The following is a 17,493-nucleotide window of genomic DNA, read 5'->3' on the forward strand; positions in this document are numbered from 1 at the left end:
CATGACCAAATTTATCAGTCCTGAAAGTCCTTTCTTCAGAAGTGATGTTGCAATTATACAATAATAAACAATAGAAAGATTGACAAATCTCATGTTTACAGGCAGAGAACAGCTTCCCTACATTTCTAAGAAGCTGTATATTTGGAAATGGATGAAATTGAAAGTAGGGATAATTGGCATTCTAAAGCCAAGTAGGATGAAACAAGCAGAATTTTCCATATTTTAGTATGTCTCTTTTTAATTAGAGTATCTGTAAAGGAAAGCAAATTATTGTATAGTTACCAATTCTTTTTAATGAACAAGGTAAAAAGTCTAATAATATGAACTTCCTTTTGGACTTGGGTCCTGGCTGGTGTTGGGTATCCAAGGACCCTCTCTGTCTTTTTTTTCCACGTTGGATGGATAATGTGCTCACATTGTAACAAGGTTTGAGGGAGGCACATCTCACACATGCACATGAACACTCAAGCATCACGCTTATGAACTACAAAAGGATCTACCCTCTCTGTCTTAAGTAGAGACTTGAGAGGGAGGGATAGGCAGGAAGAGCATCAAAACTTCTTTGCAGGACATAATTGAACTACTTGTTACTTATTTTCTTATGGTTCATTTATTCAACAAATGAAACATCTCAATTGTTCATTGCTGTTATAGATAGACACTAGGTATACTGGTAAAAAAAAAAAAAGACTAAAAAATGTTGTTTTTATTTAGCTTACATGATGGCTGATATAGTAAAGTCAAAATTATTTAAATAAAGAAAAGGGGTAATGAAGACTTTGGATGTAGAAATCGAGGTTCTCATCCAAGCTTTGCTGCTAGCTTGCTGAGGGAACCCTGAGTAATGAGTCCTTAAACTCCCACAAGGCCTGGAGGTTCATCCATCAAGTGAGGGGCCTTAACCATTTTTCCAACAACAGCCCTTCCAGCCCCATCTTCTTATGAAGGAGAAACCTCAGTATGGCCTCATGGGGAACATCATGGATTTTGGACTAAAGCACTTTTAGTTTGTCCAGTTGTTTCATCTCTGATCTTGATCATCTTATTTAACTACTCTGAGCCTCAATTTCCTTGCTGCAGAATGAGATGATGTTTGCTTAAGTGAGCAAGCAAAGCAATCACCACAGCTCCTGGTATGCGGTAGCACATGGCTTTTGCTCCCCTGGGGTGCTTACATAGGAAGAAAGGTTTTGCAATGTAAAGACAGTAATCATTTTGCTAGTGAGCCAGCTAATTGAGGAGACAATTTCTCCTCAATCACACTATTAGCTGATGTGCAACCCAAAAAGCATTTGTTTAATAATGAAAAAGGAGTTCTTACCAGCTCCTTCAATTTTGACCATCTTTGGACTGGAAGATTTCACTCAATTCAAAAAATTCCCAATGACATATACATTGTGAACGCTAAGATTATATTCTTTCTGGAAGCTGTGTCCATTCCAACAAGTCAGGACCATTATACCCAACCTGTCCTAGGTAGCAAGACTCCTCAAGAGATACAGGCAGAGGCCCAGTTTTCTGAGCTGGGCTGCCACATGGTCACCCTGGGGGGAAAATGGCAGAAGACAGCTCTCTTGGGCCACCTATCAGAAGGAAGCTCCTGTGACAATAGTGATCTCATCTCTTAGGGGCCTATGGTAGAAACAACGAAAGCAAAAGCTATAGGAATGGTACAATATAACAACCGTGGTTTCCTTCAATTTTCAGAAAATTATAAATGATTAAGAACACAAAATGGATTCAGAACTTACAGATAACTTGTAAAAATCAATTTAAAAAGACAACCTAATTTTAAAATGTTCAGAAGTCTGGATCATGATCAGGCATATTACAATATAGCATGGGCCACTGATCAAGTCTCCAACAGCCAAATCCACCCCCTGCCCCAGCCTGTTTCTTATAAATAAATTTTGGTGGAACACAGCCTAGCCCATTCATTCACACATTGTCCACGGCTGCTTTTGCTCAACAACAGCAAAACTGAGTAGTTAGGACAGAGGCCATAAGACCCGCAAAGGCAAATATATTTACTATCAGGCCCCTTAGAAAACAATTTGCTTGTCCCTGCAATAGAAGCTATCCAAGTGACTGATAAGCGTATGAAAAAACACTCCAGCATTAATTGCCAATGGAAAAATGCAAATTAAACCCACAGTAAGATACCATTATGCACCCATTGGAATGGCAAAAATTAAAAACACTGACAACAACAAGTGTTGGCAATGGTGGAGAACAGTGGGAGCTCTCATACACTGATGGTTGAAGTGGAAATTGGTTCAGTTTTGGAAAACAGTTTGGCAGTATCTACTACAGCTAAGCATTTATGTCTCCATGGCCCAGCAATTCCTGGTCATATTCTCAAGAGATATGAGGGCTGTGGCCACCAAGAGACACGTATGAGAAAGGTCCTAGCACCTTTATTTATAACCCCAAACATAAAACGATAAATGTCTGTCAACAGTAGGATGAACTAAATAAATTGGAATAGTATATAGCAATGAAAAAATAAGCTATTGCCCCATGCAAGGATGTTTCACAGACATAATGTTAATCAGAAGAAAGCAGATCTCAAGGAGTCCATGTTGTATGATTCCATCTATTTGAAGCTTAGTAACACATGGTACTAGAAGTCGGAATAGCAGTTACCTCTAGGACTGGGGATTCGTATTGAAAGAGAATGAAGGTTGGGAAGCCTGCTGGGGCCTGGGAATGTCATAGATGTTGTTCTAGGAGGTGGTTGCAAGGCTGTAGACATATGTAAGAGGTTATTGGATGGTACACTGAAGACTGGAGCACCTAACCATAGAAGGTACAGTGTTACATCTCAATATAGAATATAAAATATTAAAGAAAAAAAAAACCGTGGGTCCTTTTGGACTTGAACCTTATGCCACAGTGGTACTACAGAGTCATGTCTTAACTGGAACTCAAATTGTAATACTTTAAAGCTTTGTGTTGAAAAGAATGAACATTTCAGAATGTAATTCTGCATTTGTGATGAAGTCCTCATCAATAACTGATTCGAAGCTGAGGAGACTGCTGTTTCCCCTAGTGCCCTGGCCCTGGCCCTGTCTCTGATGGGTGCAGGTTTGTCGAGACATCTACCAAGGGGATCAATGCCCCAGGCTGATGTCACTCCCTGTGCTTGACTTCTGTGTCTGGGTGGCAATCAGGAGCCTTCCTGCTCCTCCAGCAAGGGACGGACAGGAGGAAGCGCCCTCCAAAGGCTGACCTGTGTCATGGATTGTCCAGGAGGTGGGCAACATAAGGGGCGAGGTCATCTCTTGGTGAGCCCACGCCTGGCCTTACAGAGCAGTGACAGATCACCTGTCACCCCTGCAACAGACAAGTGGTCCCATGTCCGTGAGCCACAGGGTGCCAGGGATGTGGGATTGCAGCTCCCCTGTGGGTACCCTTGACGAAGGGATTTATTCCTCCAAGGAGATTTGGGTCCTCTGCTGCTCTCAGATAGTCAGTTGCTTTCTGACTGGTCCACACAAGTTATACTGGGTCCAATTGTATAACACCATCATGGAGGGCTGGAGTCACATCAAAAATGTCCCTGTACCTCCAGCCTCCATCACTGCACACCTGTAACTCTGCTCACCCTAAGTGCTTAATGAACATGGTGGATGGGCTGGTGTACAAATGCCTTTTTGGGGTGGTTTGACTTATAGCCATCTCTGCTGTCACTACAAAAAGATAAGAAGAGCCTCACAGAGGTGGTATCAGTGGGAGAACCTCCAACCCTCCTTTGAACACATTTCTAACAAAGAAACCTGCATGCTTTCCCCACCTTTTCTCCTACCTGTCTTGTGTCAGAGCAGTGCCTCCCTGTTGCTGATTTAGAGCAAACCAAACAACTCGACCTGTTTACATCTAGCACGTTGCAGTGTTCTACCTAGATTCCAAAAATGAACTCAACAATGATTTGATGTCATTGATCAGGTTCATAATGCTTGGATTTGTTCATACCAGGGTTTTCCCTAGAAGGTTACTTGTAAGTTAAATATCTAATAGGAGAGGTTTAATTATTTTGTGTTGTTTTTCTTACTAGCCATATCTCCTTAAAAGTATAGAGAGTGGAAATTAGACATCATTTTTCTTTTTATCAGGCTAACTGGATTCCAACTTTGAAGTTCTGCAATGCTTGTATTTTGAAGTGTGTTTGCATGGCCCTGTTAGTTTCCTGTGGCTACTTTACTAAGGAGCTAATAAAGAAGCATATAGATTATGCTTCCATAATTACAATTTAATATGGATTTTAATAAAATGGATTCCTTTATCATTCTCTGAATTGTATTTTGTACATTTAAAATATTATACGCAGGAGTCTGTATCAGTTTGCTCAGGCTCCTGTAACAAATACTGCAGGCGGGGTGGCATAACCAACAGAAATTTATTTTCTCACAGTGGAGGCTAGAAGTCCGAGATAAAGGTATTGGTAGGGTTGGTTTCTCCTGAGGCCTCTCTCCTTGGCTTGTGAATGATTGTCTTCTTGATGTGTTCTCACATGGTCATCCCTCTGTGTGTGTCTGTGTCCTAATCTACTCTTCCTGTAAGGACAGCAGTCATGCTGGATTAGGGCCTACCCATGTAAACTCAATTTACCTTAATTTCTTCTTTCAAGGCTTTGTCTGCAAACATAGTAACATTCTAAGGTACTGGGGCTTAGGACTTAACCCCTTTTCTTTCTTTTTTAAAATTTTATTATTTATTATTTATTTATTTGAGATGGAGTCTCGCTATGTCACCCAGGCTGGAGTGCAGTGGTACAATCTCTGCTCACTGCAACCTCCGCCTCCAAGGTTCAAATGACTCTCCAGCCTCAGCCTCCTGAGTAGATGGGACTACAGATATGTGTCACCATATCTGGCTATTTTTTTTTTTTTTTTTTTTTTGGATTTTTAGTAGAGACAGGGTTTCACCATGTTGGCCAGGCTGGTCTCAAACTCCTGACCTCAGGAGATCCGCCCAGCTTGGCCTCCCAAAGTGCTGGGATTACATGTGTAAGCCACCACACCCAGCCTTTTTTTTTTTAACCCTCATTTTAGGTTCAGGGGTACATGTGCAGGTATGTTATATAGGTAAACTGTGTGTCACAGGGGTTTGGTGTACATATAATATTGTCACCCAGGTAATAAGCGTAGTACCCAATAGGTTATCTTTCCTGATCCTCTCCCTCCTCCAACCCTCCACCCTCAAGTCAGTCCTAGTGGGTGTTGAGTGTTGCTCCTCTCCTAGTATTCATATGTTCTCCTTGTTTAGTTCCCCCTTATAAGTAAGACTAGGCAGCATTTGGTTTTTTATTTCTGCATTAGTTCATTTAGAATTATGGCCTCCAGCTTCATCCATGTTGCTGCAAAGGACATGATCTCCTTCTTAGTTATGACTGCATAGTATTCCATGGTGTATGTGTACCACATTTTCTGTATCCAGTCTATCACTGATATACATTTAGGTTGATTCCATGTCTCTGCTCTTGCAAATAGTGCTGCAAGTGAACATACACGTGCATGTGTCTTTATGGTAGAACAATTTATATTCCTTTGGGTATATACCCAGCAATGAGATTGGTGGGTCGAATGGTAATTCTGTTTTAAGTTCTTTCAGGAATCGCTACACTGCTTTCCACAGTGGCTGAACTAATTTACACTCCCACCAGCAGTGTATAAGTGGTTCCATTTTTTTTGGCAACCTTGCTAGAATCTGCTATTTTTTGACATTTTCATAATAGCCATTCTGACTGGTGTGAGATGGCATCTAATTTTGATTTGCATTCTCTAATGATTAGTGATATTGAACTTTTTGTCATATGCTTGTTGGCTACATATGTGTCTTCTTTTGAAAAATATCTGTTCATGTCCTTTGCCCACTTTTTAATGATTTCTTTTTTCTCATAAATTTGTTTAAGTTTCTTAAAGCTTCTGGATATTAGACCTTTGTTGGATGCTGATATAGTTTGGATGTATGTCCCTGCCCAAATTTCATATTGAAATCTAATCCCCAGTGTTGGAAGTGGGACATGGTGGGAGGTAATCAGATCATCGGAATGGATTTCTCATGAATGGTTTAGTATCATCCCGTTGGTACTGTCCTCACAATAGTGAGTCAGTTCTCTTGAGACTGGTCATTTAAAGGTGTGTAGCACCTCCTACACTTGCTCCTGCTTTTGCCATATGATATACCTGCTCCCCCTTCAGCTTCCACCATGATTGTAAATTTCCTGAGGACTTCCCAAAAGCCAAGCAGATGTCAGCTTCATGCTTCTTGGACAGCCTGCATAACCATGAGCTAATTAAACCTCTTTTCTCTGTAAATTATCAAGTCTCAGGTATTTCTTTATAGCAATGCGAGAACAGACTAATACAGATGCACAGTTTGCAAATATTTTCTCCCATTCTATGGGTCATCTTTTTTATTCTGTTGATAGTTTATTTTGCTAAGAAGCTCTTTAGTTTAATTAGAACCCATTTATCAATTTTTGGTTTTGATGTAATTGCTTTTGGTTTTTTTGTTGAAATCTTTGCCTGGTCCTATGTCTAGAGTGGTATTTCTTAGGTTATCTTCCAGAGTTTTTAATAGTTCTAGGTTTTACGTTTAAGTATTTAATCCATCTTGAGTTAATTTTTGTATATGGTATGAAGAAGGGGTCCAGGTTCAATCTTCTGCATATGGCTAGCCATTTATTCCAGCACCATTTATTGAAGGAGAGTCCTTCCCCCATTGTTTGTTCTTGGCAGATTTGTCAAAGATCAGGTGGTTTTAGGTATGTGGCTTTATTTTTGGGCTCTCTATTCTGTTTCATTGGTCGATGTGTCTGTTTCTGTACCACTACCATGCTGTTTTTGGTTACGATAGCCCAGCAGTATAGTTTGAAGTTGAGTAATGAGATATCTCCAGCTTTATTCTTTATTCTCAGGGTTGCCTTGGCTATTTGGGCTCTTTTTTGGGGTTTATATGAATTTTAAAATAGTTTTTTTTTTTCTAATTCTGTGAAGAATGTCATTTGTAGTTTGATAGGAATAGCCTGAATCTGTAAATTGCTTTGGGCAGTATGGCCATTTTAGTGATATTAAGTCTTCCTATCCATGAGCATGGAATGTTTTTCCATTTGTTTGTGTTATCTTTGATTTTTTGAGTAGTGTTTTGTAATTCTCATAGAGATCCTTCACCTCCCTAGTTAGCTGTATTCCTATATATTTTATTATTTTTGTGGCAATTATGAAAGGGATTGCATTCCTGATTTGGCTCTCAACTTGGATTCAGCCCCTTTTCAATATGAATATTGGAGGGGACACAATTAAGCTCTTCATAGTCTTTCACTTTGTCCTTTGTTGTGTTGGGACGTAACCCAGCAAAAAGTCAACAGGGAAAGGCTACCTTCCATCTGTGTCCTGTCTTTCATGCGTAGGCTCCTCTCTGTGCTCTTTCCTCCCTCCCAGGTCACATGTTCCTTGACAACAGGCTTCCCACAGCCTCAGTCATCCTATGTTTGATGGGTACCAATAGGAGAATGGTAGGCAGCAAGACCCCGAAGCCCTGATTTGGGAAATAACATGGAGCCTTCGGTGCAGCACAGTTTTAGGAGTGGGCACCAGCTGTCAGTGCACATTCCTTCTGTTCCCTGAGTGGTTCCTTATTTCCCTCTTTGGTGTGAGGCTTTGGACTCTATTGGATAAGCAGATGCCCATTAGGGCTTTGAATTGTTCATTTCAGGATGTTCAAATTATCAGGGATATTTTATTATGCACACACACAAACAGCTGTAAGAGATGGCATTTTTAAGCACTTCTTAAATGCCAGACACTATTCTCTACTTTTACATGTTTTACTCAGTGAATCTTCACAACACTATGAGGTATACAAATGAATGTGAATGAATGCAATGAAACACACACTTTCAGTCAAATAAACCTGAGTGCTGGTCATTCTCTAGATTTGTTCTTCACCTGCTCTGTGTCCAGGAGACTGACTCTGGCCTGCACTGCCCAGGCCCCCTTGCAGAAGACTGCCCATACACCAGCAGCCAATGGGAGGATGAGAGCAGAAAGTGGGGACAGTTTTCGCTTTTCCCTTAACAGAGCCTCACTGGGCCCAAATGATACCATTTTATCTCTCCTTCCTTGAAACCTGGGTTGGCAACAACCTCCCCCTATTGCTGTCATCTGGGAGCCTCCCCTTCCCTTGTCTGGACCCTTATCCCTGCCCACAGCTCAGGAAACTTCTATCATTAAAGCCTCTTCCTCTGCACAATTTGGGATGAACTGTTTCTTAGTGGAATCTTATCCCACACATAAGCAACTCTCCTTTTGTGTATATATAATTTTGGAATCTTTTGTGTAAGTACAAAATGTGTGTGTACGTATTTTTCTTTTTTCCCTTTTATTTATTTAAACAATGTTAAAACAATCTGTGCCTCTTAATTTTACATTTTCCTCAGGTGCTGAAATAACAACTCAAAGTTGCTTGTATCTGCATTGTGATTTCTGTATGTGTTTGCCATCAGGGAAAAAACTTATTTGAATAAAATTTACCTAAATTTAAACAACAAACACTATCTTTTTTTTTTTTTTTTTTTGAGACAGAGTCTCGCTCTGTCGCCCGGGCTGGAGTGCAGTGGCTGGATCTCAGCTCACTGCTAGCTCCACCTCCCGGGTTTACACCATTCTCCTGCCTCAGCCTCCCCAGTAGCTGGGACTATAGGTGCCCGCCACCTCGCCCGGCTAGCTTTTTGTATTTTTTGGTAGAGACGGGGTTTCACCATGTTAGCCAGGATGGTCTCGATCTCCTGACCTCGTGATCCGCCCGTCTCGGCCTCCCAAAGTGCTGGGATTACAGGCTTGAGCCACCGCGCCCGGCCAACAAACACTATCTTAAACACAATGACAAAGGTTTTTTTTTTTTTTTTTTAATTTTTAATTTAAATTGAATTTTTTATTTTTATATATGTATTTATAATTTTATATATTTTTTATTTATATATTTATAAATCTATATATTTTATTTATATATTTATGTCTTTATATCTATTTATTTATATATTTTATTTCCATAGGTTATTTCCATCGGGTTTTTTTTTTTTTTTATTTCCATAGGTTATTGGGGAACAGGTGGTATTTGGTTACATGAGTATGTTCTTTAGTGGTGATTTGTGAGATTTTGGTGTGCCTGTCACCCAAGCATTATATACTGCACCCAATTTGTGGTCTTTTATCCCTCACCCCTTCCCACCCTTTTCCCCACAACTCCCCAAAGTTCATTGTGTCATTCTTATGCCTTCGCATCCTCACGGCTTAGCTCCCACTTATGAGTGAAAACATACGATGTTTGGTTTTCCATTCCTGAGTTACTTCACTTAGAATAATAGTCTCCAGTCTCATCCAGGTCATTGTGAATACCATTAATTAATTCCTTTCTATGGATGAGTAGTATTACTTCATACACACACACACACACACACACACACACACACATATAGACACACATATACATATATCACAGTTTCTTTATCCACTCATTGATTTACGAGCATTTGGGTTGGTTCCACATTTTTGCAATTGCGAGTTGTGCTGCTATAAATGTGTGTGCAAGTATCTTTTTCATATAATAACTTATTTTCCTGCAGGTAGATACCCAGTAGTGGGATCGCTGGATCAAATGATAGTTCTACTTTTAGTTATTTAAGAAATCTCTACACTATTTTCCACAGTGGTTGTACTAGTTTACATTCCCACCAGCAGTGTAGAAGTGTTCCCTATTCACCACGTCCACACCAACATCTATTATTTTTTGATGTTTTGATTATGGTCATTCTTGCAGGAGTAAAGTGGTATAACATTGTGGTTTTGATTTGCATTTCCCTGATCATTTTAATATTGAGAATTTTTCCATATGTTTGTTGGAAAAATGTTTGAGAATTGTCTATTCATGTCCTTAGCCCACTTTTGGATGAGATTGTGTTTTTTTCTTGATAATTTGTTTGAGTTCATGGTGCATTTTAGATATTAGTCCTTTGTCATATGTATAGATGGTGAAGATTTTCTCCCACTCTGTGGGTTGTCTGTTTACTGTCTGTCCTTTTGTGTACAAAAGCTCTTTAGTTTAATTAAGTCCCAACTGTTTATCTTTGTTTTTATTGCATTTGCTTTTGGGTTCTCGATCATGAAATCCTTGCCTAAGCCAATGTCTAGACAGGGTTTTCCAATATTATCTTCTATAATTTTTATGGTTTCAGGTCTTAGATTTAAGTCCTTGATCCATCTTGAGCTGATTTTTGTATAAGGTGAGAGATGAGGATCCAGTTTCATTATTCTACATGCAGCTAGCCAATTATCCCAGCACCATTTGTTGAATAGAGTGTCCTTTCCCCGCTTTATGTTTTTGTTTCCTTTGTTGAAGATTAGTTGGCTGTAAGTATTTGGGTTTATTTCTGGTTTCTCTATTCTGTTCCATTGGTCTATGTGCCTCTTTTTATACCAGTATCATGCTTTTTTGGTGGCTATGACCTTATACTATATTTTGAAATCAGGTAATGTAATGCCTCCAGATTTGTTCTTTTTACTTATTCTTGCTTTGGCTATGCGGGCTCTTTTTTGGTTTCATATGAATTTTAGGGTTGTTTTTTCTAATTCTGTGAAGAATGATGGTGGTATTTTGATGGGAATTGTGTTAAATTTGTAGATTGCTTTTGACAGTATGGTCTTTTTTCCAATATTCTACTCATTCATGAGCATGAGATGTGTTTCCATTTGTTTGTGTCATATATGATTTTTTCCAGCAGTGTTTTATACTTTTCCTTGTAGCGGTCTTTCACCTCCTTGGTTAGGTATATTCCTAAGTTATTTTTTGTTTTTTTTTGTTTTTTTGTAGCTATTGTAAAAGGGGTTGAGTTCTTGATTTGATTCTCACCTTGGTTACTGTTGGTGTATAGAAGAGCTACTGATTTCTGTACACTAATTTTGTATCTGGAAACTTTGCTGAATTCTTTTATCAGTTCTAGGAGCTTTCTGGAGGAGTCTTTAGAGTTTTCAAGGTAAACAATCATACCGTAAGCAAACTGGCAACAGTTTGACTTCCTCTTTACCCATTTGGATGCCCTTTATTTCTTTCTCTTGTCTAATTGCTCTGTCTAGGATTTCCAGTACTATGTTGAAGAGGAGTGAGAGTGAGCATCCTTGTCTTGTTCCAGTTCTCAGAGGGAATACTTTCAACTTTTCCCCACTCAGTATTATGTTAGTTGTGGGTTTGTCATAGATGGCTTTTATTACATTGAGGTATGTGCCTTGTATGCCAATTTTTCTGAGAGTGTTAATCATAAAAAGATGTTGGATTTTGTCTAATGTTTTTTCCGCATCTATTAAGATAATCATGTGATTTTTGTTTTTGATTCTGTTTACGTGATGTTCACATTTATTGACTTGCATATGTTAAACCATCCCTACATGCCTGGTATAAAACGCACTTGATCATGGTGGATTTTTTTTTTTTTTTTGATATGTTGTTAGATTTGGTTCACTAGTATTTTGCTAAGGATTTTAGCATCTATGTTCATCAGGAATATTGGTCTGTAGTTTTCTTTTTTGGTTATGTCCTTTCCTGGTTTTGGTAATAGGGTGATACTGGCTTCATAGAATAATTTAGGGAGGGTTCCCTCTTTCTCTATCTTGTGGAATAGTATCAATAAGATTGGTACCAATTCTTTGAATGTCTGGTAGAATTCTGCTGTGAATCCATCTGGTCCTGGATTTTTTTTTTTTTTTTTTTTGGTAATTTTTAAATTTCCATTTCGATTTCACTGCTTGTTATTGTTCTCTTTAAGTTATCTAATTATTCCTGATTTAAGCTAGGAAAGTTGTATCTTTCCAGGAATTTATCCATCTCCTCTTAAGTTTTCTAGTCTATGTGCATAAAGGTGTTCATAGTAGCCTTGAATGATCTTTTGTATTTCTGTGGTGTCAGTTGTAATATCTCCCATTTCATTGGATTTTCTCTCTTCTTGGTTGATCTTGCTAATGGTCTATCAATTTTATTTATCTTAAAAAAAAAGTTTTTTGTTTCATTTATCTTTTATATTTTTTGTTTGTTTGTTTCAATTTTATCTCATGGTCTCAGCCCTCACCAGCACTATAGCCCTAGCAGCTCCAGAGTGACTAGAGAGACATTCTGGGGAGTAGCAGCCCTTCTGTGGCTCTGCCTCTGCTTGCCAGTGGCCTGTGGGCCACAACTGACCATTTGGAACCCTGAGGAGTGTTCTGTCTCTAATGCTCACAAGTGCCTGGCAACCAGGAGAGACAGTCAGTTGTGCTGGGGGAGGGGAGCCAGCCAGGTTCTAGAAATAGTGTCCCTGACTTTGCTCTGCTAACTGTGCAGTTAGAGGTGATAGTCTCCACCTAGGTCATGAGGGACCCAGAAATGGCTGATGGCACCCTGGAGCTCAGTCCATACCAGGCCCAGCTGGACCCACAGCAAACCGCAGGGTCCAAGTGGGCCCATGCCTTTTACCTTTCTGTCCACAAGGGCCTGTCAGGGCACAGTAGTGGGGCCTGTCCCTGGATGAGGCTCAGTCTCCTGATTTCAAGTTTCCTTCTGCACAGGGAAGCTGGGTCCTGCCCACCAAGGTCCTAGGGACCCTCCTCTGAGGCCCCCTCTCTCCTTCGTGTTTAGTCAATGTCAGCAGATGGGGAGAGGACTGAAAGGTCTCCCTAAAGGTACAAGCTGAGAAACCTGGATTTTCAGTGTAAGAACCCAGAAGAAATAAGTGGAACTGATGGGGTCTACAATTTCACAGATATTCTGTAAAGCAGGTCTATTCCTGTTCCATCCAAGCATTCTGGGTGAGCATGACTCTGCTTTGGGGGTGTCAGGTTGACCCTGGCTCTTTCCTTTGTGTGGCCCTGCTGTCTTCAGTACATGCCTCCCAAGGTGGCCCTGGGGACAGTCTCCAATCCACTGAGTCATCTTCAGAATCTGCATCTGCAGAGGGGCAGGTCCTTCTCAACTTGGATTCCACTCAACCTCTTCCCCAGCAGAGTCAGGCTCAGAGCCTCCTCATGCAGCCCTGGACTCTGCCAGGAGCAATTAATCTCAGAAACTCAATCTGAGAGAGAAGCAAGAGAACTGTCAGCTGGGGCCAGTCTGGGGTTCTAAGGGTGTCAGGGCTCCAGACCCTCGCAGGACATAGAGGAGCGATGGAAGTGGCTCTCCCAGGAGAAGTCATATCCCCTGCAGGGCAGCAGGACCCCAGCTCTGCAAGGGCAACTGGTTAGTCTTAAAAGGATCCAAATGGGCTGAAGAAACAACAATAATGCCTAGAATACCAACATGGCACGAAAATGAGTGAAACAGAGTTAAACCAGGGACCCTAAGAAGATCCAGGGTGTTTCACTGAGTGAAATAGGAAGACACAAAAGCACACAGAGAGGGTTTCACAAAAATCTCAGAGGACAGATACTCCCTCCCTCCTTAGAAGGCAGAATTTGAAGAAGCAGAGAGGAGCTACTCCCTGTTCCCCTCAGCTTCTCCCCCTCCCTTCTCCTCTCTTCTCTCTTCTCCTCTCCCTTCTTCTCCCCTCTACTCCCCTCTCCTGGCTTCTCCTCTCCACTTCTCTCCTCTTTCCTCCTCTCTCCTCTCTTCTTCCCTTCTCTCCCTTCTCATCTCCTCCCTTCCCTTCTCACCTCCCTTCCTCTCTCCTCTCCCCTCCTCCCCTCACCTCTCCTCTCCCCTCCTCCCCTCACCTCTCTTCTCCCCTCCTCCCCTCCCTTCTCCTCTCCCCTTCCCTCCTGCCCTTCCTTCCTCCCCTCCTCCCCCCATCCTCTGTCCTCTGTCCGCTCCCCTCCTCCCTGCCTCTCCCTTCCTCCACTCCTCTTCTTCTCTCACCTCCTCCCCTCCCTCCTCCTTCCCCTCTCTTCTCCCCTCCTCCCCTCTTCCCTTTCTCTCCTCTTCTCTTCCCCTCCTCTCCCCTTCTCCTCTTCTTTCCCCTCCTTTCCCCCTCCACCCCTCCCTTCCTGTCTCTTCTCCCGTCCTCTCTCCCTTCCCTCCTCCCATTCCCTCCTCCTCTCCTCTCCCCTCCTCTTCTTTTCTCCCCTCCTCCCCTTCCCCTCCCCTCCCCACTCCTATCTTCCTCTCCCCTTCTCCCTTCCTCTCCCCCCTCCCCTTCCCCCCCTCCTTTCCCCTCCTTCCCCTTCTCTCCCCTTCTCTCCCTTCCTCCCCTCCCCTCTCTCCTCCCCTCTCCCTTCTCTCCTTTTCCCTCCTCCCCTCCTCTCCCCTCTCCCCTCCTACCCTCCTGTCCTCCCCTCTCCTTTCCCCTCCCCTCTGCCCTCCCCTCGTCTCTCCTCCTCCACTCCTCTCTCCCCTTCTCTCTTCTCTCCTCCCCTCCTCTCCCCCTCCTTTCCCTCTCTCCTGTACTCTGCTCTCTCTTCTTCCATGTTGTCTTTTCTTATATATACTTTAAATATTTTTGGTTTTGCTAATACAAGTACTGTGTATGCAATTCATACCTTTTTAGCAGACAGCTCACGTGGACCCAGGTTGGGGTTGATCATGCAGATTGTGCAGGGGTCCTCCGCAGATGCACACCGGTGTGCACTGATGTGGAGCTGCTCCTTCCTGCTTCCTGGGCTCCAGACAGAAACACCATACCCCTGCACCAGCCTCCGCCTCAGCTCTTCATAGTCAGCACACCCTCTGCTTCCTGTCAGGGTCTTCTCTGCTGAGTCTGGTTATGGGATCCCTTTCCATGCAGAGCCATGCTTCCGTGCCACTGCGTGTCACCTTCAAGCTAGCCCCATGTGTATGTCTGTGTGAGAATATATGTGTGTGGGTTTGCCATCAAAGGAAAACTTTTATTTTGGCTGCTAAAATTCAGAAAAATTTAAAGAACAAACAGTATCTTTTAAAAAACATCAAAGGTTCAGAAAAAAAACAAGACAAGAAACAAATTGTTGTAAAATTTCAATTCCCCTAAATTTGTCTATGAACTTAGAACTAATCTAATAAAAATAGTATGATGTTTCAATGGTGTGTTGTTGTTGTCTAGTATTTTTTGGCATTGTTTTTTAAAAACCAGTCAAAATTTATCCAGCTAAATATTACATTACTTGTACAGATTTATAATAATAGCTTAGAGAAATGAACTTTATTGTTTTCCATGTTTCTATTCATGTCCAGTTTTTATGATAGTTTAAATAATAGTGAACCTTTTATTTAAATCAAAATATAATATGTATGCATATAATTTTAGAGGGTCCAATGATTTGGAAATAATGTATTCATAAGAGCTATTTTAAATAAATGTATATTTAAAAATACAATTTTAGAAATTATAATGTTATAAAACTTTAGAAAGAAATTGCACATCAATTAAATAACAGTAGCTTAACTAGAAGATAAATGAAAATTATTTTTAAGGACAAAAACAAACAAATCAAAACTCTGAGTGGAACCTGCAGGCACCCCTGGATCCCTGAGCCTCACAGCACCTGCCTCCTCCTTGCTGGGAACTTGATGACCCAGAGGACCTCTAGTACTTCCAGGCCTCTGTGGGCTGCTCCTGGAGCAGCAGGAGCAAAAGGGATGCTTGGGAAAGGCTGGAACTTGAACTCCATGTCAGCCATGATTTACCTGTTGCCATCATTTTCTTGTCTTAGCTCATGGAGCTTTATCTCAGTCAGCAGAACTGCTGCCCAGCTTTCTTGAGCTCTTCCTCATAGAAGAAAATATCCTTTGGTAAAAGGAAGTGGTTCTCTCCAATTCATTGTTCATGTCTTCTACCATCTTCTTGTAGAGGCTGCAAATCTGCTGTGTGTAGTTCATATTTCTGCACATGGTGGGAAATTCCTTCTAGATTTCTAAGCATAGAGAAACATAATAATTTAACAGGGAGATACAGAGTGAACACCCTTTTAATCAAATGATAAAATGGTAAAAGTTAACATAAAAATATTAGGACAAGCCGACATCATGTACCTCCTGATACGATGCACTGAAAAGAACACAACATTATTTCTATGATTTTCTGCCAATAGTGCATAACCTGAATCTATGAAGAAATAGCTGAGAACCCCAAGTTGAAGGGCATACTACAAGATAATGGCCCATATTCTTCAAAACGATAAAGGTCAATAAAACGTGGAAAAGGCTGAAGAATCATTTTGGAATTAAGGAGACCCAGGGGATGGGAGGGCCAAATGCAGCCAAATGCAGGATTCTACCCTGTTCCAGCAGAAAACTAGTTATAGATGAAATTATTTGGAAGACTCACACAATTTAAATATGTACAATATATTAGGTAAGGATTGTGTCACTGTTAAATTGCAATTTTTATCATTGTATTCTGGTCAGGAAATGCCAAAATTTAGTGTCAATGGGTTTAATAACTTCAACTTATTTCAAAATAAAGAGTTGCTAAAAGTCTTCAACCATGATCCCTTCCTGACATCGTGGGCAAGCTATATATGGCTCATGGTAGGTATCTTCTCATTTTCTGGTGGGGTACTTAATGTGAAAACAGGTAAAACCATCATAAAACACCTTCAAGTTCTAAATCTTCCTTGAGCCTACCTATGTCTGAGAGGCTCCTCTAGGACATTTCAGGGAGTATGGAGAACATATTACTGGTGGATGTCCTTCTCCAATCAAGTCCTTCAACCCTTCTGATCCTCTTGCAGTCTTCTTTCTGGCCAGTATGATGTCTGAACAGACTCCGAGTCTAAAGAGCTTCTGGCTCCTATGTTCTCTGCTGGCTTCCATGAAAAGCTCTCTCTTTAAATGTTCATGAAACCTGGTAGCTTAAGACAACAGAAATTTATTCTTTTATAGTCCTCTAGACCTAAAGTCCCAAATCAAGGTGCTAGCCAGGCCATACTCCCTCGGAAGTCTCTAGGAAAAGGTGTTTCTTTGCTCTTTCCAGCTTCTGGTTGCTGTAAGCAGTCCTGTCATTCCTTGGCTTGTGGCTGCACCCCTCCATTCTCTGCCCACATCTTCCCATGGCCTTCTTCTCTGTGTGCTTCTCTGTGTTCTCTACTCTACAGACACCAGTCATGAATTTAGGGCCAATCGCAATCCAGTACCCTCTCATCTCCATCCTTAACTAATTGCATCTGCAAAGACCTATTTCCAAATAAGGTTATATTCTGAGATTTTTAGGGGCCATTATCCAACCCACTACACCAGTCTTCACTGCCTCAATCAATTTCCATGGAATGTCTCTGGATTATTTGAAAACCCCTATTTTAGTTTTATTTCTCCTGGATTCCAAATTTTCTCTTTGAACAGGGTTCCTTCTCTCCACCCACATCTTAGAATTCTGTCTTGTTCAGCTTCCTTTTTCTTTATTCTGTGTCTCACAGAGACAGGCAGGATCCTTCCATACCCTTCCTTGGCTCCCAGGACCCACACCTGTTAAATATATGATGTGTGTCCCTCATGTGGATTCTATCCAAGATCCCACAGAGGAAAGATTTGCTGGGATTAAGGTACCATCCTAAAGGGTAA

General features: G+C 41.2%; 2 long non-coding RNA genes and 1 other non-coding gene across 3 annotated transcripts; 1 reads left to right on the top strand and 2 right to left on the bottom strand.

Moving 5' to 3' along the window:
* Positions 1–392: 392 nt before the first annotated feature.
* On the bottom strand, positions 393–496 carry LOC115893081. Its single transcript, XR_004053036.1, has one exon. It is a non-coding gene; the product is annotated as a small nucleolar RNA U13 (small nucleolar RNA).
* Positions 497–12,257: 11,761 nt separating this feature from the next.
* LOC104666610 lies at positions 12,258–15,016 on the top strand. Its single transcript, XR_748577.2, has 3 exons — positions 12,258–12,485; positions 12,597–12,739; positions 14,507–15,016. It is a non-coding gene; the product is annotated as an uncharacterized LOC104666610 (long non-coding RNA).
* Positions 14,715–16,775, bottom strand: LOC115892615. The gene is made up of 3 exons (XR_004052473.1): positions 16,561–16,775; positions 15,622–15,848; positions 14,715–14,797 (listed from the first exon to the last, which is right to left on the bottom strand). It is a non-coding gene; the product is annotated as an uncharacterized LOC115892615 (long non-coding RNA).
* Positions 16,776–17,493: the final 718 nt, after the last annotated feature.

Source organism: Rhinopithecus roxellana, chromosome 13, assembly GCF_007565055.1.
Source record: "Rhinopithecus roxellana isolate Shanxi Qingling chromosome 13, ASM756505v1, whole genome shotgun sequence".
Classification (NCBI taxonomy): Eukaryota; Metazoa; Chordata; class Mammalia; order Primates; family Cercopithecidae; genus Rhinopithecus; species Rhinopithecus roxellana.